General features: G+C 36.8%; 1 long non-coding RNA gene across 1 annotated transcript; it reads left to right on the top strand.

Annotated features, from left to right (window-relative positions):
* Positions 1 to 3,219: 3,219 nt before the first annotated feature.
* Positions 3,220 to 21,890, top strand: LOC309666141. Its single transcript, XR_014266931.1, has 2 exons — positions 3,220 to 9,051; positions 9,272 to 21,890. It is a non-coding gene; the product is annotated as an uncharacterized lncRNA (long non-coding RNA).
* Positions 21,891 to 26,438: the final 4,548 nt, after the last annotated feature.

Here is a 26,438-nt window from a genome sequence, read left to right as displayed (position 1 = left end):
GAATATGTTTATGGCATAGATTGTGGTGATGGTTTCTCCAGTGTATAATTATCTCCAAACTCATCAAGTTGTATATATTAAATATGTACAGATATTTTTATATCAATTATACCACAAAAAAAGTGGTTTTTAAAAATAGTAAATGAAAAAAAAAATTGAGAGAGGAAATTAAATTGTTCCAAATATTGATGGGCCGTGGCTTAAGAGCTAGAAAATAAAAGACAGAATATTTGTTTTAATCAGAATGAGCAATGAATAGTTCATTTCTTTTTTAAGCATGTTTATTTGAAGGGAAATTTAGGATAAGCAGGAAAGTTTGTCCAGAGGAAATAATCTGGATTACTGAGGAAAGTTAGGGCTAGAATAATATATTTAAGAGACTCAGCATGTAAGCAATAACTAAAGCCCTAGAGTATTAACTGCCTAGAAATGGTGCTTATGTTAAAATGTAAGATGTCCAAGGAAGACACTTGGTAAAATACCAACATTCATGAAAGAGAGAACAGGAGACCCATGGCTGTGCAAGTTTGCTAAGAGTTAGAGTTGGGGGTACTAGGTGGGTGAGATAGTTGTTGAAATCTAACTCAAGCTTCATTTTTACTGAATGAGGCCATCAACAAAACAATACAAAAGGAAAAATTTTGAAGGAGAGTAAATAAATATGATATAACTAATAATAACGATGGTGAAGATTTTTTTATCTGAGAGAATATCTTTTTTTCTCCTGACGGAAAAGTTACTCCCAGGGGTGTTTTCTCTGATGTTCAGGACAACAGTAGCAGGTCTCCCTCAGGCCAGTGCTGCCATGAAGTTTTGAACACTCTCCAAGGAGACCTGGCTTTGAACAAACAACATATAGCTCTTCATTAAAACATCAAGAAGCGTGAGATAACATAAACAAATTTCAAACAATGGCAATAACACCATAACCGTTCTGTATTATTTGTTAATATATTAGCATAGGGACTTCCCTGGTGATCCAGTGGTTAAGACTTTGCCTTCCAATGCAGGGGATAAGGGTTTGATCCCTGGTCAGGGAGCTGAGATCCCACATGCCTCAAGGCCAAACAACCAAAACATAAAAGAGAAGCAATATTGTAGCAAATTCAATAAAGACTTAAAAAATGGTCCACATCAAAAAAAAAAATCTTAAAAAATATATATATTAGCATAAAATGTTGGAGTTTCAGTTCAATGTCTCTCAAAGAATGCAGCTATAAAGCCTGAACAGAATGTAAGGGCCTGATATTGTGGGATTCAAAAGCAAATAGCAAGTTGATTAAGGAAAAAGACCAGAATTTGAACTACCACCTAAATGACTATAAGTTTGCCATTTTTTTCTTTTCTGGCAGCCCCAGAACTAATCTCAAATAGCTAAACATTAGAAGTCGAGTTTCCAGAGAAGCCTGTAGTTCTGTCTCAGAGAGAAAAAAGGGATGTTCTAGTGTCCAGAGATAGAGGGAAAATGCCCTGTTGTGTTTGTCTTTTACTCTTCTCTTTTCAGACTCTGTCCCTGAACATTTCTATGGCAGCAGCAGTAGTGGAAACACACAGACCTCAAAATTCTGATGGAGCCGAACTTTCCTCTCAAATCAGAAAAGCTATGGTCCCAAAATGATGGGAAAACCCTACTGCTACTTTTTCTCTCTCTGTGTCCTTTATCCACTTGTTTCTAGTTGCAGAAACAGTAACAACAATACTCAGTAGATGGTAATTAAAGCACCAGCTTTCTGGACAGAGACTTGAAAAGGGGAAGCATAGGGAACTATAAAGCACTGAGGAGATGACCCAGGAGGAGCTCAGGAAAACAACCACATAAAGTCACCTGTGAGCCCCTGGGCTGACCCACAAGCTACTCATGTGTATATATGATCCTATTCAGAAGAATTTGAGACCCAAAATAAAACACAGCACCCAAGGTGCAGACTGGACATAGAATGGCAAGACAGATAAAAATAACACTTACAAAGAGTTTGAAAACTGAAATGACATTGGGACCGCAGACCACAGAATGCAGTTTGGAACTTGCAACCTGAACCTAGGTAAGTTGACCACCTGCTGAAAACAAAAACAAAAACAATATTCTCCATAGGACTTAAGCAATATATATATAACATAGTATTGAAATATCCAAGATGCAATCCAAAATTATTCCATATATGAGGAAAAAGGATTATCTCTACTTACAGAGGATTCAGGATATGTCAATGATAAGATGACAGATATGAGAATTGCCTGACAAAGCAGCTCTTGTAGAAATGTTCAAACAAGTAATTGCAAAACATTCTGAAACAAATGGAAAAAAAAGATGGTTTCAGCAAAACAAATAAAATATATAGAGATGAACCAAATAGAAAATTTAGAACTGAAAACATAATAATGAAGAAGGAGAAGGAGAAGGAGAAGAAGGGTAGTAAAGAAGAAGAAATGGGTGAATTACTGACTGAATGGGCCTGACTGCAGAATAGAGATGAGAAGAAAAAGTCAGTGAAACTGAAGATAGATCAATAGAAATGATACAATTTGAACAACACAGAGAAAAAAAACTTTAAAAAATGAATAGTACTTCAAAGACTTGTGGGACGATAACAACATTTCTAGCATACATCTCAAGAGTGGTGGGTCTAAAGCTGTGACTAGCACACTCTTCTCATGCTGAGCTGCTGCACTTGTCTAGTTACCATGAAAACTAAGCAAAACAGGACCAAGAAACACCAAGTGGATCCACTGGGTGCTAGATATATCCTCCACTACCCCCAATGTCTAGCAAAGTCAGAAAAAATTTAATTCACAAAGAATAGGTTTAGTTTGCAGGCTTAATTTTCAAATATGTCAGCTTGGCAATGCAATAGTTAGGAGATTATTTTAGAGCAGGTCTCATTATGTAAAATTTTCACTGAATAGAGTAAGACTATAAAATGTTTTATTGCCTGCAATGAAACTATCAAATGCCTATTGTCTTTTCATAATGGCCATCTTTTTATTTCCCTAAAACTGCATGGGTAAATACACAAGGGAACTAAACTGTGCTGCAAAATTAAGAGTGAAAATGAAAAATAATAAAGCCTGAAGGCAGAAAACAATTAGAGGTGGAGTGAGGGTGGGGTGGTGAGAGAGAAGACCTTCATGAACATTACAAGGGAGCAGTGAGAACATGGTGAGTGTCCAATGGGGATTTTTTTCCTCTTTGTTCTTTGTTCTTTCCTGTTTTAATCAAAGATATTTCCATAATAATAATAAGACTCCATTTGCTTTTTCACACCCATTCTTTCATGAGAATATAGTAGAGATTTCCAGAGGCTCTATGACATGTTATATCACAGCTGATTCAATTCAGAAGCAGATATCAGACTTCAGCTAATTGAATATAAGCTGTACACTAAAGAGATTCACAAAACTGTTAAGCAACACCACTCTTTTCACTAATTTCTCTGTTTTGGAAACTATAGTAATGTTTTCACAAAAATGTTATTTTTGTTAACGTGAAATGGATTACTAACGTTATTTATACAGAAATTGTTAAGTAAGACATAATATATCTCGGTACTGATTTCTATGTTGGTAAATTTGAAAAGATACAACTCACATCAACACAACCACTTCGGGGTCCACAATAATTTTAAGACTGTAAAAACATCCTGAGACAGAGAAGTGTGAGAATCACTGAAATTGAGGAAGAAATCTCGTTGCCAGCTTTGCAGTGGAGACAGATGTGTGGACTGACACCGTCTTACCTAAAGCCGGTAACCACTGAGGAAGAGCAGATTTGGAGAAGGGGAAGGGTTTTGTGGTACTTGTGTTTTCATGAGCCTGAGTTCAGGAAACCACCTGAGCTGGTGAAATGAGTTTTGGGCACATCAACAAAGAGCAGACAATTAAAGCTAAGTTGACCCATACACAGGGTGAAGGGCAGACACCATAGGATACCAAGAACTAAACTTCCCCAACATCATCATATCTTGGAGGTGAGAGGAGAGAGCGATTTGTGAAGATGTGGCCAGAAATTCCATAATAAGGCATTTATTTATTAATAATCATCTTACATTATTCAGTTCTACTTCACTTCATACCAAATAATATTCAGTCACTAATATTACCTATAGATGTTCATTACATTGATACAGCAACAGTATCTCAGCACGATACATTAAACATTGTGTCTGTGTGTGTACAACTTAAATTTGGCAAATGTTTTCTACTTTTTAATGCACTGTTTCTCTTCACTTTTCTTTCACAAGTTTCAGAACCACACAACTTCAAGGTTGGCATGTTAAATGGATCAACATTTCAATTTTTTAATATTTATTTTTATTTATTTGTTTATGTGGTTGCGCTGGGTCTTAGTTGCAGCCAGTGATTCTTTAGTTGCAGCTCACGGTCTCCTTAGTTGTGGCATGTGAACTCCTATTTGGAGCATAGATGTGGGATCTAGTTCCCTGACCATGGATCGAACCTGAGCCCCCTGCTTTAGGAGCACAGAGTCTTAACCACTGTGCCACCAGGGAAGTCCCAACATTTCAATTTTGAATGAAATGATTCCCTGTATTATTGATTTCAGAATTTATGAAAATAGAGTGTCAGCAGGCAGCTCTCAAAATTGAATCAGTTAAATTGCAATTGTGTGTCCCCAAACAACTAACACAGGAACCTTAACTTCCACCAATAGAACAGAAACAACAGAGATATTCGGGGACCAGAAAAAAATGAAATTTTGTTTTTTTTTAGTTTCTTACTATAAGGCACCATCCACCTTGATGGGATTTTGATCATTTTATGGCCCCAAATGATAGAAAGAGTAGAGGGTGGGGATCTGTGGAAACTGGGCTATATTTATAATTTAATTCAACTTTGCTTTAGGAAGAGATTTTCAGCTATTGACAAAGGCAAGTTTTCTTTATTATATTTGTAAAGAGGTAAGAACTCTTGAACTGAATTCTCAAAGGTCCCTTGTCTCATGTGCCCTCCTGTACAATATCTAGGTGTTTATTTGCATTCCTCCTTGATTCCTCCTCTGTATGCTGACTGGTATGTTAAGTTAATTAAGTGAAAATTATTGATCAGTACTTACAGTCTGTATATAAGAATGGAGGAACAGAAATGTGTTAATGTGAAGCGTTTGTGTTTGTTTTGCTTCTATTAATAAAGTTGAAAAATTGCATATGGAAACAACCTGACAAAAATAGGAAAACTTCCAGTTTAAAGAACCTTTTGTTCATTAGTTTCCCTTCATGCTTTGTGTTCATCACTCAAGATGCTTTCCTCTGGGTGTGTTTACTAAGTGGCAAGGTTACTCTTCTTTATGTGCTTGAGAGGAGATTTCTTATATCACAACATGTAACTTTTTCCCTGTAGATGGATTATAAAAAGCTAGGAAATAGTGTTTCATGATGATAAATCTCCTCAATTGGAGGAAGTCTTCATCACAAAAGGAATATCCAAGAAATGTGATGCCCTCTAGCACTTTACAAGGCAAAATGCATGACAGGTAATGCCTCAGTGGAGAGTTATTCTAGACTTTGGAGTAATGGTGTGGTTTCCTTTCTGAGTTAATACGCGACCCAGGGCAAAGTAAGGACATAAAAGGAAATAGTGGATAGAAAAATTCAGTGACTTGGTCTGCTCCCAGAAATACTGACAAATGCATTACACACATTTTTTTTTTTTAGTTGAACAAATCAACAGATGGCTAGAGTGCCAAAAATACAAGATATTCATAATGAATTATTTCCATGTATGCACTTCTAAGCTAGTGTATGACAAATTCAGCTACTCAGTAATAGCCTTGACATTTGTGTACACATTAAAGTATGGATTATAATACTTTTGTCTTTTTTAAACTCAGAATAAAGTAAATAAATAGTGTTCTCACATCTAGAGTGTGAAGAGGCATAGTAAGATTTGTTGGACCTACGTGATAATCTAGTTTTAATTTAGTACTGGGCTTTCTGATTCATTAATATTGAGGAACACATCTTCACAAACGATTCTAATTTGAGAGAAAGAATAGAAAAGGACAATGCTCTGTAGAACTTTACAGAGAACAACTACTCTTTTCTGGGAATGCCTTCACAGTATTGAATAACTAGTATATGAGAGTCACTAGGTAGAAGCTGTGCAATAGCATTTTAATTACTTTACATATTTGTGATTTTTATATTTTATATTCTGTTTTATTTAAGACTTCGTTCTGAACATACTCTGAGAACCTTACATTTATTTTAAAATATTATTTTAATGACTGTAGAATATCAATTATATAGATATATCTAAATGTGGTTTCCCACCCATTTGGAACATTTAGCCTAATGAAAATGTAGTAAGTCATGTTCTAAAAAAATCATTTCTTTATCAATATTTGTCTTCATCTCTTATTATGTTCTTAGCAAAAAGAACTAAGTAAAAGGATAAAAATATATTAAAGCTCTTGAAATATTTGTGCAGGTTGCTTTCCAGAAGGGCTGTTCCAGATTAACCCTTTTACCTGATTTAAGGCACAGCATGTGGTCAATTTCAGTACAATTACAAGTGCACTTGAAACCATATTCTGAAGTTTTGGAAGTTCTAGCTAAGATCAGTTAGGTCAATTATTTATCTTGCTCAAATTTTCTATATTAGTATTGATTGTATTTTAGGTCATTCTATCAGTTATTGATAAAGGTATTAAAATATCCCACAATAATTGTGAATATGTATTTTCCCTATTTATTCTGTTAATTTTTGCTTCATTTAAGGCTGTATTATTATACACCTAAAGATTTATAATTGTAACCAATTTCTGGTTGTATTGACCATGTAATCATTTTGAAAATTCCTGTTTAAATCTAGAAATGCCCTTTGCTTTAAAGTTGGCTGGGGTATGGCTCTACAAGTCTGTTCTGTTTAGTGTTTGCATGTTTTCATATTTCAACTTTTAAATTCCAACCTTTCTGTTTTCTTATATTTAAGGTGTTCCTCCTATTAGAAGTATATATTTTTATTTGATCCAGTGAAACAACCTGTCTTTTAATTAGAATGTTTAAGCCATTAATATTTAATGCAATTACTGATGAACATACATCTATAATATTATTTTTAAACATTGTTAAACTTTTTCTATTTTTTTATCCCCTTTTAATTTTTGTGTGTGTTGGGGGGGAAGGTTTGAATAGGCTACATTAGCTACACTAATAAGCACAATCAACTTAATTCAATTATAGGTGGAGAAAACTTGAAGCTGGCATTCAGTCCCCATAAAGGTCAGTCTACTTCCCATTCACCTTTCTACTTAGACTATAAGCCTGGATATTTACTGAGGTTCTGTTCCTTGACAGGATCTGAACCTCAGTTTTTGTGCTCCCTGTTAAGTGAATCTTATAAAACTCTACTAAGTTTCTGAGCTTCAGACAATATCTTCAGTGTAGGCAGTTGCTTCAAAGAGAAAAAGAGACTCCAAATGTTGGTTTCAACTATGTCTTCTAATCTTTCCCAGATTTTGAGCCTTTAATTCTTCACTTGTCTTAGACACTCCAAACAAATGTTTTCTTGGAAATCAGTTTATCCAACTTTGCTAGTTGTTTTCAGGAGGAGGGACTGTACAAAACAATCCATTCTGCTATTGCCAAAAGCAGAGCTGTGATTTGAATCAACTTTCAACTTATAGATATGTGTTGAGCAATGGTGTTCATTCAATGTCTAGTTTATTATTGGGCTGAGTTCCAAACTTTCACTTTTCACAATTAGTTTGTTTTTCTCAAATAAATAAAGTAATAAATATTGATTAGTTACAGGCCAAGGCATAAAGTACTTTTAATTTATAGCACTCTTGAGCCATAGTATCAGTAATGCTCCCATTAATCATTTAAATCCACCTCTTTTTCTTATGTGGAATTACAGCATACTTTTTTGTGATAATGAAGGCTTTTAGTCACTTTGGAAATGTTTGTAGGTTCCCATTTCCTTTCTCTTACCTAGCTTCTCTTAAGGATGGTGTGTTGGTTGTTCAACGTGGCTTCCATTACCTTGTGTCAGCTGGAAGGAAGGAGGCCTCAGGTCTATACTACCCAGTGTTCCACAGTGTTCTTGTGTCCTTCTTGGTATTGGCTGCAGCATCAATATCATCTTTGCTGGGTGATCACTGAGATGTCAGTTTGTCACTCCACTCAAGGGGATGTGCTGTCACCCATCATGGGATCTGAGATTTCTGTCATCTGCCCTAGTTCCAAAGCTTCTGGTTCCTGATTCCAGATTTCACTCAGTCCATCTGTGCTTGCAATACCTCTGTGGCCTTTCAGAGAGGTTCTCAATGGAGAACCCAAGACTCCTAGATTTCTCGAAGAGAAATACAAAGACTTTTAATCCACAACCCCACTATCTAGCTCAGCTATGAACCTCTTCTCTTTTCCAGTGCTTTTACCTCTGAGACAGTAGCACCCTACCAATGCCTATCTCTTCCAGGGATTCAGATTGGGAGCTGGGCAAATTCTCTGTTTGGTCTTCCCCTTCAGTCTAATTGACACATTGCCCCATTACAAGACTTGGACCCAAAGAAGGGAGTTCAGGACATTTTACTTGACCACATGATTCCCTTGAGTTCTTGCTACTCCAAGTGCATTCCATGGACTAGAGTCCCTGCAGCATAGGTATATTAGTGAGAAATGCAGAATCTAAAAACTCAATTCAGAGCTACTGAATCAGAAACTGAATTTTAAAAAGATTCTAGGTGAACCTACATATCTGAAAATTGAGAAGGACTGCCTCGGTTATATCCTAAAAACTCTCCAAACTTGAATATTGTAACTATAGTGGCCAATGTGTCAGGTCTGTTTTTATATCTTAAAATAAGCTTTCTGAGTTTATTCTTTTGTCACAGATTTAACAATCCTATTCAGGTATCAGAACCTAAGGAGTGACTCCCCTCTTTGCATTTGCTATGAGATTTGTATCAGGCAGGGTCCAATCAGAGAAACAGAAGCAGGAGGAAATATTCACTAAGAGATTTATCACAAAGAACTGGCTAGGCAAATGGAAAATCTGTAAGACAGGTTGTCAGGAAGAAGAGGCTGGAACACAGAGGCCAACAATGCTGTTCCCAGGCAGAATTTCTTCTCTCAGAGAAGCATCAGCCCTGATTTTAAGGCCTTTCAACAGGTTAAATCAGGCTCATCCAGATTATCTAAGGTAATCTCCTTTACTTAATGTCAACTGATTATGGACTATAATCTTCAATCACATCTACAAAATACTTCACAGCAACATCTGGATTAGAGATTGGTTGAATTATTCGTAACTGTAGCCTATTCACAATCACTGTCAAAAGACCTTTAGAAGGCATTATGTCTCTGAGGCAAATGGATGCCTCTGGAAGAATGTGAGTGGGGACAGAGGCCCGAAATAGGAAATATAAAGATGATAATACATTAGCACTGAAATCAATGCACTGCCCTTGAGAAAAGTATCAAGATAGACAAAAAGAATTCCATGTAAGAGGGTAGAAAGAAAGGTTAACAAAGATCAAAGACAGGATCTATTCACTTAAATATTCAAGGTTCTCTGCTGAATAGCCAAAGTTGTTAGGTTCAGACTGTGAAGGATGATGTAAATTCTCCTCTTCTGGTTCATGGAGGTTGTTTGTCTGTTGAAGATTGTCTGCTTTCTCTGATCTTCCATGTTGCCAGGAAGTGATGCCTGGTGATTATGTCCATGTGTCTCTCATCACACACCTCGTAGGTAATCTGACGTCATTCCTTATATATTCAGAGAGGTGTGTGTGTGTGTGTGTGTGTGTGTGAAAGACGGGGGTGGAAATAAGGGAGACTAGCTGTGTTTAAGAACTTGAAGAACTGAAATTTGCATCCACCAGTCTTTAGGCATCAAGTACCCAGTAAATATTTGTGATGGCTTTTATTTTGGTGTTACTGATGTTTAGTTCGCTGCTTTAATCAGTTTCATCCCTCTTTCATGATCAAAATTTTCTTCTGTGCACACTCACATATATCCAAGTTCATAAGCATCAATTTCCCCAGAACATTTTAATAAGTTAATATTAAATATTAATATTTAATGATACTCTTTCAATGTCTTATGATCAGTAACAGAACCTGTATAACAGAAGATAGTAGTGCCAATCCCACTGAAAATAGGGGGCATATACACATGAAAAAAGCCAAAACAACATGTATGTAAAAATATAATATGATAAAAATGTACATATACAACAGACACATTTAAATACACAAATTATATGGCATAGATACATAAAATTAAAACAATATACATGTAAAGTGTAGTATAAGAAAAAATTAAATACACAACATGGGGAACATTTCTCAGGGTTGGCAAATATTATACTTTAGGGATATTTAAGGAGGTTTATGTTATTTCTGAGGGTTGGCAAATTTTATAGGTTAGGGATATTTAGGGATGCTTACCTGAGTGTATAAAAGAGTACCCACATTTACTGGGTTGCTTCCAAGTACAGTATCTCATATTATTCCCTTATAGCACACTTCAATTTAATTGAATTTAGCAGGAACTAAGCTTCAGCGAGATGGAGAGATTTAACCAACTGTAAGTGAAGGAGGAGACCGGATTCCAACCCAGGTCCAAGGCTGCTGGTTCTCAGAATCCTACCTATTCCCATTATCCACCATTTCTCCTTTCTCCCCAGTAGCTTTGCTGCCAGAGAGTAAATATCATGAGGATGGATCAAACCAGCTACCTAGAAATGGCAAATGACCTCTTAAACTTCTTGAACATTCTTTGAAATGTATGACTTTTTCACTCTCCCCCATTATACATTCATGATATAATAAGATATAAGATTTTAATCAGCATCAAAAATCTGTAAGGCTCTGCATAACACCAGAACACCACCTCCCAGCCTGGTTACTGTACTGCAGTCTGACTTGTAGGGGCTCATCCTCTGTTGCCTTCCATGGAAAGAGAGAGAAAAAGATAGTGTAGTTAAGAACAACATAACTGAAGACCTAGACGCACAGGAGGGAGAATATCTGTTGGCCAGGATTTCAGCTTCTTCCCTCCCTCCTTTCAGGCCAGGATGAATTCAATCAGGAATCATGTAAGAATGAGTATGAACTTAGTCCCAGATCCAAAAAACACCTGCAGGAGGATGTAATGGAATATTAACTATGGGCAGTGAGATTGTTTTAAAGACAGTCCATCAGGATCTGGGCTTACATATATAAACAATTAAAATTATCCTGAATCCTTAAAATGAGAAATAAAGATGTAAAATGTTAAGAACATTTTTCTGGCACTGTGTTTCAGAGTCTGAACGTTGAGAGTCTGGGCATAAGAGATCCATGGAGAAACGTGTTGTGATATTAGGTGAGGAGGGAGGGCAATGTGGACTCCCTAAGAGGAGATGGTTCCCTTCCATCAGGACCCATCTCCCCTTTATCCTCACCACAGAAACAAGCCAGGGCATTTCCAAGACTCCCTTGCTGGAAGCAGATGCATCTTTAGGAACAAAGATAAATCCCCCTTCCATGCTGGCACCTTCTCTTCTTTTGCTCTGTTTCCCTTTTTGACCCCTCTAGGATGCATTTGGTAAACACTTTGGATGCTTTGGCTTTGAGTTCCTGAATAGTTCCACCTGCTTGGAGAAGTACACCCACAATACCTCCTGCTCCTGCCCCAACCTACTTTGATAGTTACCTGAGAGATAAATAAGCATGTATTCCATTGGAGCCATTCTGTGGTCTATTTTGTTTCAGCAAAGTAGCCTCCCCAGGTAATACAAAGAAGAATCCCTGAGGAGAGGAAGGTTTTAAAAAAGTAGAGAGAAAGTAATACACAGGATTAAAAGTAGTAACACAATTGCTATTTATTGAGCACCTCATGAGACCCAGGAAAGTTTACACATACAACCCTGTATCCCCAAATCAAGAGTTGCCAGAAGTAGCTTCTATTTTGCCCATTTTATCAATAAGAACACTGAGACTGAAAATTAACTTACTTTATGAGATAAGGAAATTTGCTTGATATGATTCAACTTCAAGTATGACTTCAAAAATGCATGCATTTCCCATGTTCCATTCCCAGATCTTCCATAAATACTTGTGCAATTAGGAAAACTGTTTCACTCAGCTTTTTCCCCCAAGGAGACTCTACACTTTGTTTGTTCTGAAAAATCTAGGTCATTAAGAAAGGGAAACTTAACAGAGGTTAAAGAGGATATATCATGCTCAAGAAAGTGACTCATCTCTTTGATGGTTTTAATTGTTTAACAGTGTTATTTTTTCTGGTTTATATTATAGAAATACCAAAGTTTCTTTCATCTGAGAGAAAAGCACAGGTCTTAAAGCAAAGCCTTAGAGGCATGTACTAGCTCACTAGGTTTTTATTAGAGCACTTTATTTGCAAGTGTAAGAGCTCTGTGCTTGCAATAGATCTTTATGGACAGTAAATAGGTTTTCTCTTGAAGATCACAGAACCATATCATTTCAGAGGTCATGTGACCCAGCCCCTCTATTTCAGATAGTGACAGAAAGACCCAGAAGGGGAAAGGAACTTACCCAATGGCTTGAGCATCCACTTTCCTCATGTTCCTTAAGAGCTTCTTCCTTTGCTGCACCTGACTCTCGGATGGGCTTCCAATGTCATGGTCTTCAGAGAACAGAAGACAGGCCAAATTGAGCTTCACAGCATAACTGGCTTTTCTAATAGAAATGTATTTTCTAAGACAAATTTTTATTTTAATTCTTTTGATTGAAAAGCATACAATCCTCACCTTCCTAGAAAGACTTTTAAAATTCTCCCCCTAAGTGAGACTGTTCAAATTTATCATCACTTTTCTCAGGAAACTGGAAGGTGTCTTTTGATGTCAGTGAGAGAGACAGAAAGAAACAGAGAGACAGAGAGAGAGACGGAGAGGCAGAGAGACAGAGAAAGACAGGTAGACAGAGAATAAATGTCCTACCCTTAAATTTACATACCATCTTAGGGCTTAACACAGGGAGAGACCTTCAGGGCTATTGGTTACATAATTGCAAAAAGCCTCATTTATTTGTGTTGATTTAATGTCCTGCTTAAGACCTCCATGGCAAAGTTGAATAGACATGATGATATCTATAACTGTAGTTTTATTGCCTATCCCAGAGAGAAAACTTTTAATATGTCATCATTTAGTTTATGTGCACTGCATTTTTTGGAAGATGTATCATAGAGTTTAAGAAAATTTCTGTCTGTTTCTATTTTATTTTAATTATAAATAAGTTTTAAATTTTATCAAATTTTTTTCTACATCTATTATGATACATTTATTTTTCTTTTTAATTTGGTTAATGTGTAAAATTAAATCAATTGTTTTTTTTAAATATTTCATCAAACTTAACAATCCTGGGCAGGGAGAGAAACAAATATGGTAGTGATAAATTCTTTAATTATTTTTATATTACTATAATAAATTTGTTCATATTTTCTGAAGGACGCAATTGCATGCAATTTTAGCTTAGCAGTTATTTCCTTTTAGTGTGTGAAGACATAATTCTTTTATCTCCTGGTTCCCACAAATTCTGTTTTGAAGTCAACTTCCAATGTTATTGTTGCATCCTCTTTTTCCCTGGCAACCATTATAATTCTACCTTTGATTTATTACTAATTCTATATTTTCTTTATCTGGACACCAATTATATTTATGTTAGAAGATCTTACTTTATTCTGCATGCATTATACACTACTTTGCGTATCTTAGTCCTATTTTTTTCTTTCTCTGTTTTAGTCTGAACACCTCCTGCTAAACTATTTTTCAGGTCATAAAAACTTTTTCTTTGATGGCTTCTCTTAAACTCATCAACTGAGTTGATTATTTATTTAGTATTTGTTTTGTTTTGTTGGTTTAAAATTTCTATTTTTTTCTTTATTAATACCAATTCTCTGGTATTTTTTATTATGTCACATTTTTTATCACTTTAATCATAGTTATCTTAAAGTCTCTGATGGATTCAATATTTGGATTTCTTGAGGGCCTGTTCCTCTTGTCTATTTTTCTCTTTTTTATCTCTTGGTATGCCTCATAGGTTTTTCTTGAGTGATAGAAGCTCTGGGTGATGATTACCTTCCTCTGGTAAGACTGTTTTTGCTTCTTGCAATTAATTGCTACATAACAAGATCTCATGAATCCAGTCAGTTGACCAAATATAATGATGGACTCTTTTGTTACAAGGGTTAATCTTCATTTAATTTTTACCTATTCCTATTGTAAGGTGCTTCAGGAGTAAAAATATATAATTGGAGAATTGGTTTTTACTAGGTCTCTCTTCCCTGCTCATTCCTAGATTTCAATTTTTTATTTCCCAAAAGATGAGTGAATTCCTTCCGAGTGTCTGTCCCTCTTAGACACTGCTTTCTGACAGCCTCTCAGCCTTGTTACCTCTGTTAAACCGTCTGTTGATACCTTGGTGGGAAGGTAGGGTGGCATGTGTGGTTCACCCCAGTGTGTGTCTTTTCTCTCCTGGTTCTTTACCTACTCAAATGCGAGTTGCATTGGTAGAACTCAAATGCCTTCAAACAGATTTCTCATGTATTTCCCCCCCATTTTTGTGATAGTTTTCAGAGGGAAATTTGGACTAACATAAGTTATTGCTTTAGGTCTGGAAGCAGATGTCACACAAGTTTAAGTAATATCCTCATTACCAGAATACAGTGGATGGACATGAATTATACTATATTTTATGATTATCTACCTTGTGAGTAGTATAATTATATTGCACGGAATTTGTGAGTATGTTAAAAGACTGACATTATTTGGCTAAATGTAAACAGTGTAAATGAATGCCAAAGAACTTTCACTTCTAGAAATTGGGAAAGTCACACAAAAGCACTACTCATTTCCACAACAATGAAAACAAGTGACATATTCTACAAAATTATAACATTGTGAACTTAGGAGAGAGCTGGGGTTTTAAAGTTTCTAAAGAACTCAGAACCAAATTGTTCCAAGGAAAGATGGTACTCAAAATAATTGAAGCCAGCCATAGATGTGGATAAGAAGACTCGAGGTATACTTTTTTTTTTTTTTTTAACATCTTTATTGGAGTATAATTGCTTTACAATGGTGTGTTAGTTTCTGCTTTATAACAAAGTGAATCAGTTATACATATACATATGTTCCCATATCTCTTCTCTCTTGCGTCTCCCTCCCTCCCACCCTCCCTATCCCACCCCTCTAGGTGGTCACAAAGCATAGAGCTGATCTCCCTGTGCTATGCGGCTGCTTCCTACTAGCTATCTATTTTACATTTGGCAGTGTATATATGCCCATGCCACTCTCTCAGTTTGTCACAGCTTACCCTTCCCCCTCCCCATATCCCCAAGTCTACCCTCTAGTAGGTCTGTGACTCCATTCCCATCCCACCCCCAGGCTCCTCATGACCTTTTTTTTTTTTTTTTCTTAGATTCCATATATATGTGTTAGCATACGGTATTTGTTTTCCTATTTCTGACTTACTTCACTCTGTATGACAGACTCTAGATCCATCCATCTCACTACAAATAACTCAATTTCGTTTCTTTTTATGGTTGAGCAATATTCCATTGTATATATGTGCCACATCTTCTTTATCCATTCATCTGTTGATGGACACTTAGGTTGCTTCCATGTCCTGGCTATTGTAAATAGAGCTGCAATGAACATTTTGGTACATGACTCTTTTTGAATTATGGTTTTCTCAGGGTATATGCCCAGTAGTGGGATTTCTGGGTCATATGGTAGTTCTATTTTTAGTCAAGGTATACTTTTAACACATCTTTAAAGGCTGAATGTAGCCTGGCTTGAGAGTTCAAGATCCCTGGATGTCTGTTTCTTGAATCTCCATTTGATTCTTTCTTATACTTCTCATTTTTCTGCTGAAACAACTTACTTGATCTCACATGTTGCTGACATTTTCTGTAAGAGCCTTTGACATGTTAATCATAGTTATCTAAATTCTGTCTAATAGTTTCAACAATCCCCGTCTCAGTCTGATCCTGATGATTATTGTGTCTCTTCAGACGATGCCATTTCTTCCCTGTTTGTGTGCTTTGTAATATTTTGTTGAAAGCCAGAAGCATCGTACAATACTCAGTTAAGTCATCATGCTTCAAGTTAAGCACACATTTCCTTCTGCTGGGGCTTTGCTGTGTGGATTTGTGTTAATCTACTTAGGAGTTGGGCTGGGTTGAAAGTGTGCTGTTGCTATGGTTACCCTCAGGGCACCAGAGGTTTCCAGTTTCTCTAGAGATGAGTCCTCATGGTCTGGGCCAACCACAGAGGGGTTCTCACAGTGTCTACTCCGGGCTTGGCCTTGGGTCCTCCCCAGAGAAAATCCATCTCTTGCAGCTCCCCTGATGTATTCTGCTTAAAGCTTGTTAAGTATGGGTGTGGGGCAGGGAGGAGAACATTCTGTGATGTTCTGATGAAAGCTCAGAACAAGAAAGGCACTGTCAACCAGAATTTCTTCTGCTTCTTTTCTGTATTTAATGTTGGACCTAATACCTATTCCTACCCCTAAGCTGGGGTAGAGATTTTCTTTCCCTTCCTCCCCTCTCCTCATTACAGTGAATTCTCACTCTGTCCTCAGCAGTGTTCTCACTAGTTTTTATTGCCTTTCCTCCTTCAGTTTAAGGCTTTGGCTCTATATGACGAAATATGGGGGATGCTTCTGGGAAGAATTGTCCCAGAGGCTGTTGTTTTGCTCTCCTAGTTCTACATGGAAAGCTTTCCCAGGATCCTCCCCAGTCTTCCCTGTGAGCACTTGATGTGTGCAAACCCACCTTGATGAAAAGCCTGCAAGAGGGTGCAAATCCCTCCACATCTGTGGAGAACAGCAGCTGCACACACAGGCTAGCCCACACTAAACCTTCAGCGTTTGGTTAGAAGTGTCTGGTTGAACCTTCCCCTGGGCTGATATGGTTCTGATTATGTCTTCCCAGGTAAGTAAATGCCCAGGTCCTACTTCTCTCTCCAGACTTATCTTTCTAGATTTCAGGTGAGCTGTTTGCTCTGTGACATCAGTTTTCTGATAAGCATTTATAATTTGCTGTTTGTCCAGCTTTTTGCTTGTTGTTTGGATGAAATTGGCAGAGACTCTCTCCTTGACCAGACTCCAGCCAGGGTCCTCTGAGCTCTCTTCTTGACTAGTCCTCCCCCCTGGACCCTGAAGACTTGGACAGACACTGACATTGTTTCTAAAAGCTCAAAGCTGCATCTCTAGAGTGGCCCCAGCCCCCCTTAAAGCACCTGCCTGAGAAAACTCAAGGCTGGCAGAGAATTTAATGTTTGTTCCAGCCAACACCTAAGATGGGGCCTCTGTCCCCCAGCCTCTGCATGAGAGGAGTAGTCTAAGATCCAAAAGTGCCAGGTAGCAAACCCAGGTGGGTGTCACAGGTCCAAACACCCCTTCCCACTTTCTGTAACTTTCCACTTCCCTGATTCTGTTGAACCCCTATTGAACCCATTCCTTGCTCCCTCATTCTCCTTAAAATGCCCATCACCTCTGTACAAATTGCAGTTGAGTTAGTTCATTGAACCTTTGCCCTATTGCAGGAGTTATTACTGTTAAGATGTGTCCTGATCACTTTACCTCACGTCCGGCTTTGTTGGTCTTTACAAGAGCAACACTCTTTCCAGCTCTCTGTATCTCCAAGCTGAACTTGAATGTCTGCATTATAACATGGGTTTATATGCACTTACATACAAATGCTTTTCTTATTTGTGAGCTCCTCCTATATTCCATACAGACATCCTTGACTATCCACTCAACAGCCTGAGCAGAGGACTTCACTGTGTTGAATGTGTTAATGCCCCGAGACATAAGAGTCTGATTTCTGAGAGGGTCTAACTGACCCACCAAATAACACATGAATGTAAATGAGACAGAAACTTTGAATTACTTAATCTCAGTCTATAGAGTCAGTCTTCCTGGTAATTCTCCATCGCGGAAGCTGGAAGTCATCCCTGTACTTACCTAATATCTTTTCATTTTTGAACTAATACAAAAAAGTGAAGTTTTATACTTCTCGAACATAAAAGAAATGACTTTTCTTTTATTCCCAAGATCTGTCAAATTCAGCTTTCCAATTCAATGCAGAAGAGTTATATCTCTCTGCATATTTACTGAGAGACTTAGACTTATGTTTCTCACATTTGAGTGGCTCTCAAAAGCACAGTGGTTGATGAAGTAGAATGCCACATTCAGTGACTTGCAAATCAAAATCAAAATGCTTTCTGGAAAGTCAACTGAAATGCTTTCATTACTGATGTGATCACTCTTATGTTGGAAATATAAACTTAACAAAAGCACAGTGGAGGGTAGTCTGCCATGCCCTTTGTTTTATTTTATCCAAGGGGAGCCTAGCTTTTGCAGTTACAGTAAAGTATGGTGCTGTTCCCATTATAAATTCCAATTTACATGAGTTTATAACATAGCTCTGAGAGTTCAAGATGGGCTCCAATTTCCAAAGGAGAGTCAGCCCAGGAGCAAGATTTGAAATGGCTTGTCTCTGTTATAAAATTCAAAGGAGGGGAAATATGACACAGGAGATTTCTTGACTGCATGCCATTTTTTCTGATAAAATACACACCTATAACTGAAAATATGTGTGGGCATATTGAATGCACTATAGCAAGTCATTTCTGCTTATTGTGTGCTGCAGGGTCCTTGAATATGATGTTAACATAATAGCTTGCATAGTAATAAAACTTCGAATAGCCTGAAAAACTGTCAATACCAGAAATCTTATTTTCTTTTAAATTCAATAACATACTAGCTGAAGAAAAATTAGGATAAGGTGGCATAATTACAAATAGTGTACTGTAATTTATTAAAATCTATGTATAACTACTAAAAACAAATAATAAGGACACATTCTTAGAGTAAAATACTAAGCCTGAATAAAGAATGTTTAATTCCAGGTACTAAAACACACCTATCTAAATGTGTGGTGCCCTCCTTAAAATTGAAATTGAACTGGTTTGAAGAGGCTAAGACAACAGAACTCTGATCATTTAGATAATTAATCGGTATAATGATTAAATATACAAAAATTTAAAAATACTGTAAACCAAAACTATTCCTTAATACAAAATCCAAATTATTTTAAAAGCAATGATAAAAATACTTATGGATGGGAGTGAAACTGATTATAGATTTCAGTTAATAATTGCCCTTTTAGGGATGGATTTGGTATGTGAAATCACTTAAAATATTGTACATTTCTCTACTGTTTATTAATCTCATTTATGAGAGACCAACACTTACAGGTCTGTTTGTCAACCCCATGTCTGCCTTTCAAAAATATATGTTAAATGGATGGCAAACCAGCATTCTTCAGTGGTTTTGGATGTTGGATTGTTGGTATGGCAAAGAATACCCTTAGCAGCTGTTATTTACTAATTTATATGGAGGCATAACCTTGCTTTTCTTTTCATCCTCTTTTAGTTATTTCTCAGATACTCAGAGTACATTTTAGAAGAATCATGCTGATATTTTTAGCCTTGATTGAAAATTTTAATTTAATCCCAGCCAAAATCAGTTGCTTCATTTGGAAATCAGAAGCACTTACTGTACATGGATTAATTGTGTTTAGCGCTAGTAGAAAACATAGAATTCAGAAACATAGAATCCTGAATCAAGGTGGCATTTTCCTAGAAAATAAATATACATAATTCAGTTATTAGAAAATAAAGAAAAGAAAGTAAAAATGAGTATCTTTTCAAGGGCTTACAGAGCAAATTTAGCAGTCTTATACATTTATACTTGGGACAATCATTGCATATACAAATAAATATAAAAATAACCACTAATTCTGCATATGTAGGTAGCTGGATCATCATCGCTATTATGGTCAAGTAAAATTTAATTTTGAATCTTATGTGTTAACATAGTAGCTAACTATGCCTCTGTCAGATTAGGAAAAGACAATTTTACCACTTGGAATTATTTCCTATTTCTAATATGTATTTTGTTTTTAAAACAGCAAGTCATGATATCACTTCCAGGAGAGTAGTCATCTGCAATATTTTTAAATGTTTTGTAAAATGAGAGCAAGAACATTGCTTTTTCCTACAGCAAGACATCGAAAGGAACAAAATCCTAACGGTTGTTTGTAAAGCACTCTGGCTGTTGTAATGAGTGTGACAAATTGTTCTCAGCACCACAGTGAATAGGAAAGCAGGCTTCTTGAGCTGCAGCAGGGCTGTCAGGAACCTCGGGCTGCTACTTCAATGCTCTGAAAAACACCATCTCTAACTATTTCTAGAGGAGTGTTAGGGACCTCTGCTCCCTGAGGGTACTTATCTACATTCCCTCCCTAATAGCCCGGGGTATGAGGCCCCCTTCCATGTGAGAAGGGTTCCTCTATTTAATTGAACACCCTCTCAGCCCTCCTTATATGAGCTGGGAAGACAAATTTGTATAGTCTTGGAGGCTCACTTTATCTCTGGTTGTGGTAGCTTAGTGAGAGCTGGCCCAGCAGATCTGAGGTAAAATCAAAAGGGCAGGCACCTCTTTCTAACGAAGTCCCTTCCTGGTCTTGGACACTTCCTTGGTTACATAGTCACTTAGCTGCCATTGCCCTTAACCACATAATTATGGAGAGCATGGATGGGGTGGGCCCTTTCAGAGGGATGCTGGCCGGGGGCACGGGGCACGCGGACCACCTACACCTGACCTAAAAATCCTGTTGTGGAGACATCAGAGCATGGTGGACCCTGTATCACTTCTTTACCTCTTGGGTTCCCTTATTTTTATCTGAACCCCATGGTGTGTGCTCTTGTCCCATTGACATGACACTGAACCCAGCAAATAAACCTAACTTCCATGTGTATATGTGTAAAATGTACTGAAGCTCATTTTTATCTGTAAAGAGTTCTTTTTTGTTATTTCGTATTATGTTCTAAAGAACAGAACCTGACTGAGGAATTCTCTTTATATACACCTAGATGCCAGGTATTTAGGTAGCTGATTAACTAAGACTGACTTTACAAATATCATGATTTTTAGTCCCTGAGACAGTGACCCGCTTCTATCAAAACTCACTGCAGGGTTAGGAACAATGACTTTACCCTTTGAATCTTAGTTTCGTTATTTGAAAAACTAGGTTAATGATTATTTCATGTTTTGCCTCCTTTGGAATAGCAATCAATCAATAAATTAATCAGTTAATCAGTAGGTCCTCGTTGGTTATCTATTTTAAATATAGTAGTGTGTATGTGTCAATCCCAAACTCACAATTTATTCCTTTCCCCCACCTTTGGGAACTTTGCTCAGTATTCTGTAATACCCTAAATGGGAAAAGAATTTGAAAAAGAATAGATACATGTATATGTATAACTGAATCACTTTGCTGTACACCTGAAGCTAACACAACATTGTTAATCAACTATATCCCAATATAAAATAAATATTTAAAAAAAATCAATTAATCAATAAAACCTGTCTTTTAAACCAGTGGCTATGGGGCCTGGGACAGAGCAATGCCTTAACGAATATTAGTTCCAGTCACCTCTTTTCTTTGTTATTTTCTGTTATTTAGTATGTGTTAATAACTGTCAAGGGATTTCCAGAGATTTGCACTTAAAGATGTTTTAAATGATTTCTGTCCTTAATGCAATATTACTTTTTGATATTTTTATCTACCTATAGCTAGGTGTCTCTTAACTGGCATCAAAGGCACACAGTAAATCTGAGGTCTGGGAAGATTTTTCACAATTTAAATCCTTAATTTATTGTTAAAGAAAATGTTGCAGCCTCAGTTGGAGTCTTGTGTCATTTTTCACTGGGACCAAACATATGCTGTTGTCACTTCCGTTAATCTTAGCAGATTTAGAAACGCTAACCTTTGCCATGGCTTATGGTTCCATTTAGCTGGGATTACATTATATCGGTGTTTAGAGTTCTAATTTTTTTTTTTAAATAAATTTATTTATTTATTTATGGCTGTGCTGGGTCTTCATTTCTGTGCGAGGGCTTTCTCTAGTTGCGGCAAGCGGGGGCCACTCTTCATTGCGGTGCACGGGCCTCTCACCATCGTGGCCTCTCTTGTTGCAGAGCACAGGCTCCAGACGTGCAGACTCAGTAGTTGTGGCTCACGGGCCTAGTCGCTCCGCGGCATGTGGGATCTTCCCAGAGCAGGGCTCGAACCTGTGTCCCCTGCGTTGGCAGGCAGATTCTCAGCCACTGCGCCAACAGGGAAGCCCTAGAGTTCTCATTTTTAATCAGCTCTGCCAGATGACTCCAGTGCTCCTAAGACTATATTTGCTAAATGTCAAAATGGGCAGAGTCCTCAGCAGGTGTAATAGTATCTACCAGCTATCAAACGGAGTACTCTCTTGCTTTGGACCCAACTTTCCAACTCATGTGACCCAACTTCACTCTCAGAATTATACCATGGATGCTTCTGTGCATGATGGTTCTTAAGCATTGATTTCAAAAGCTGAAGATGAACACAAAGAGAGTTATTGTTATATCTGTGTAGTAGATTTCAGTATCAAAAAACATTGGAGGATGCTAGCTGTTCTGAAAACTTCTTGGGTAACTGCAAAACCATAATTTATAATTGTGAAGTCTCAATTTCCTGATTTATGAAAAGGGATCAACAACACCTTCCCTGAAGGATGGATGTATGACTGACATGTGACCAAGGAGATAAGGAACTTAGCATACTTCACTGGCAAGCATTCATTCTTTTTGACCCTCCTCTAGTTGCTTTACCTAGATTTCCTTTTTCCAAGAGCTTAAAGCCTGGCAGTGGGGGAGCCATACTCACTCCTGAGAAGTACTGGGTGTGATGCATGTTATGATGCCATTAGGATTCCTGTACTGGGGACTATGCTTCTTCTCCCGTTTGCTCTGGGCCCCAACATCCTGCCAGTTCTCACATTAGGTGGTTATAAATTTACCTTTTCTACCTGGCCCTGTGAAGGTATGCATCTATTTTACATGTACTACCAGACAGGCTCAGTACCAGCACACGGAAACAGCTTGTTTTCTACTGGAGAAAGCTATTTTTTGTTCTTGCTTACTTCACATACTGATTCTGGTATTCAGCATTTTCTTAGTATTTGGGAAAGGTGTTTTTATGCTGGGATTTCTGACAAAGGACTGCTCTACTCTTCTGAAAGACTTTATATTGAATTTATTTATCTATCTATCTATCTATCATCTATCTATCTATTATCCATACACATAAAGAGAAAACTAGAGTAAGAGAGAGAAAGAGGGCAAGTGTACAAAACTAAGTTTTAGGTAATTATACTATTAATAGGTTCCACATTTCCAAAGATGTAAATAACTTTACGTATTTTAGTCATAATTTTGATGATGAATTTCAGAATTTCAAGCATGTTTTTAACTTTTTGTCTTACATTTCATAATTTATTGGAAGCTAGAGCAATTCATTCTAAATGTTTTCTGCATTTACCTTGTCGAATGTTTGACATCTTTGAAAATGTACACTACTTGTATAAAAACTACATTTCTTATCACAATATCAGTGCTTTAATTTTTCTATTTCAACATATTTATGTGAAATAATTAAGGAAAATATGACTACATAGTTAAATAATTTCTGAAGATAAAATTGTTCTTGAAACAAGCATGTTCTGTTTACATCAGCGTGTCTAAGCAGTATTCTCCCCTGTTTGTCTATCTTGTGATGCTTGAAAATTCTGGTTGGGTTTGCAAAGGCAGTTTATGAGGAGGGTGAGAGTCTGTTCCAGTGTGTCCAGAACAGCCTTGCTCTGTGCCAGTTGTTCCAATATAACCATGAACCATCTTCCTTTCCTTCTTCAAAGTCTGGACAATGCCTTACACCATTTTGTATTTTATTAGAGTTGCTGTACCATGACAATTATTGTGCATTACTAAAGTACTAAACATAAACATGTTGAAATCTGGCTAGAAAGTGACTAAATTTAATGTAGGTTATATATATATATATATATATATATATATATATATATATATATATATATATATACACATACACATACATACATATATATATGCATACATATATATATATTATATAATTTAAGTGACTATTTAAAAATGCATTTCCATATTTTGGTTACCAATTTCAAATACTCTCATTTTGATCCTGCCAACTCCTTATGAACATATAAAGGGGTGATCTATGAGAGAATGTACATGTTTCCTACAAGTGGGATTATTCAAAAGTTTAGATTAATCAAGCATGCATATACTGAACCACACTATGCAAGACCCCATGTTCAACACTATGAGGTTACCAAAATGAATGAACAATCGTTAGAAGGAATTATCATCATTTTGGGGCACAATAAGAGAATACAGACATTCATTCTTACCTCTACAGGACACTCAAGAATTTCTATGCTTTCCTATACTTTTATACTTGTGTAAGAACATTCCTGCTATGGGTCAAATGTGTACCTAGTAAAATGTGGTAGGAGATGACGAATTTGATGGTGAGTAATTGTGCTTTTACTTCTTATCTGTTATAGTACTTTTAGATCACTTCTCATCTTTTACACTGCTACAGCAATAAGAGAATGTGTCAATTCCCTTTTGCCAACACAGTTAACCAAAGTAACAAAGACTTAGTATTTGGGGGCCAAAGACTCTGCTCATTATTAAATGAACCGTTATGGGAGTCATCTGTGTTACATAGAATGATATCCTGCATCACTTGGGTGAATTGAAGTTATTCCTCCAGCTGGAACACAAAGAATGTACCATGAAGGTCTAGGATTTAATGACTTAGGATCCAGTTCAAATCTCTCTCTATAAGGTGGCATTTCCAGAGGGAAACAAAATTTGCAAAAAATGTGAAGTTGGGAAAAATCCAGGTGCATTTTGGTGAACTCTAAGAAATATCACCTGACAGAGGTTTAAAGAGCCTATTAAGGGACACTCCTGGTGACGCAGGGGTTAAGAATCCGCCTGCCAATGCAGGAGACACGGATCGAGCCCTGGTCCGGGAAGATCCCACATGCCACGGAGCAACTAAGCCTGTGCGCCACAACTACTGAGCCTGCACTCTAGAGCCTGCATGCCACAACTACTGAAGCCCGCGTGCCTAGAGCCCGTGCTGCGCAACAAGTGAAGCCACCACAATGAGAAGCCCATGCACTGCAGTCAAGAGGAGCCCCCGCTCGTCTCAACTAGAGAAAGCCCGCACACAGCCACGAAGACCCAATGCAGCCGAAAATTAAATAAATAAATAAATAAATAAATAAATAAATAAATAAATAAATAAATTTATTTTAAAAAAAGATCCTACTGGGAGGAGTAGAATATGAACATGAAAAGATAATTTGAGGATACATTTAGAAATCTTAAATTCCAGGTTATGGTGGATATTACTTATTTTTGAGCAGTAGAGTGATATTATCATATAATAACAGCTAAATATAATAAGCAGGACTGGAGCTGTAAATGTTTCAAATGCTTTTTTTTCATTTAGTTAGCAAATTAAAATTAAAGTTATGTTTTTGTAGGCTGTAAAGGTAGTGAAGAATAAGATACTAATAAAGAATTGCATAATTTAGACAGTAGAAAAGGAATACTTTGCTGCAAGACTACCATATTGCAAAACTCAAAAGGATAACAATTCATGTTGTAATCTATATAGAGAAATAACTGTTTTATTGGAAGAACAAGAGATGCATCATAGACTGTGAGATTGAACAATAAAATTGATCTAAGGCAGGGATTTGTTTGGGTCTCAGGAAGAACTAGAATCTGGACCTCTGATTCTCATTTGTGTTTTTCTTCATATGCTGGTTTTATTCTGTTTTCTTGAGGAAGAAGATTGCTTTACCCACATAATTCAGAACATGGCAAGCAACTGTTCCTTTATTTTATCTTTGGCTTCAACCACTGGATAGAGAACAAATTTACTTTCTTGGTTCACTTCCAAAACTCCCAAAGATGGGAATGCAAGATCACATGATACTAGCTTGACATGGATGCTCTGATAACAATATGTGCATACAAAATGGAGAGAGGAATAGTTATTAATTTTAAGAGAAGAATGTTTACTGATAAATGCATAGATATCTACTATAATCATGGGTGTATAATGATGTGCAGGTGCTATTTGACTAATTTAACAAATTTGTATTGGGTTTCTGTTATATGTCACACACAATGGCAGAGAATGGAGTACCATGCTAGGTAAGACTGAGTTATGTCCCTCATAGAGAACATAATATACGTTGTGTATTTAAAAACACAGAGTCTTAGGTCTATACTTAACTTCCAGGATGTGAGAAATTAGATGAGTTTACATACGTAAGGCATTTAAAACGCCTGGCATATAGTAAACATTAATATCATGTGTATGTATTAATATCAAAATGATCAGACATTTAATATCATGAACCTGGAAAGATACTTACAGATCTTAAATGGCTTTGGGCACCACTACCGATGCCATCACGTCTGGTCAAGATCCTTCTGCTTGCCAAGGAAGGA

Source organism: Balaenoptera physalus, assembly GCF_965194825.1.
Source record: "Balaenoptera physalus genome assembly, chromosome: 8".
Taxonomy (NCBI): domain Eukaryota; kingdom Metazoa; phylum Chordata; class Mammalia; order Artiodactyla; family Balaenopteridae; genus Balaenoptera; species Balaenoptera physalus.
Note: the sequence above shows the minus strand (reverse complement) of the source record. Positions and strands in the feature narration are given on the sequence as shown.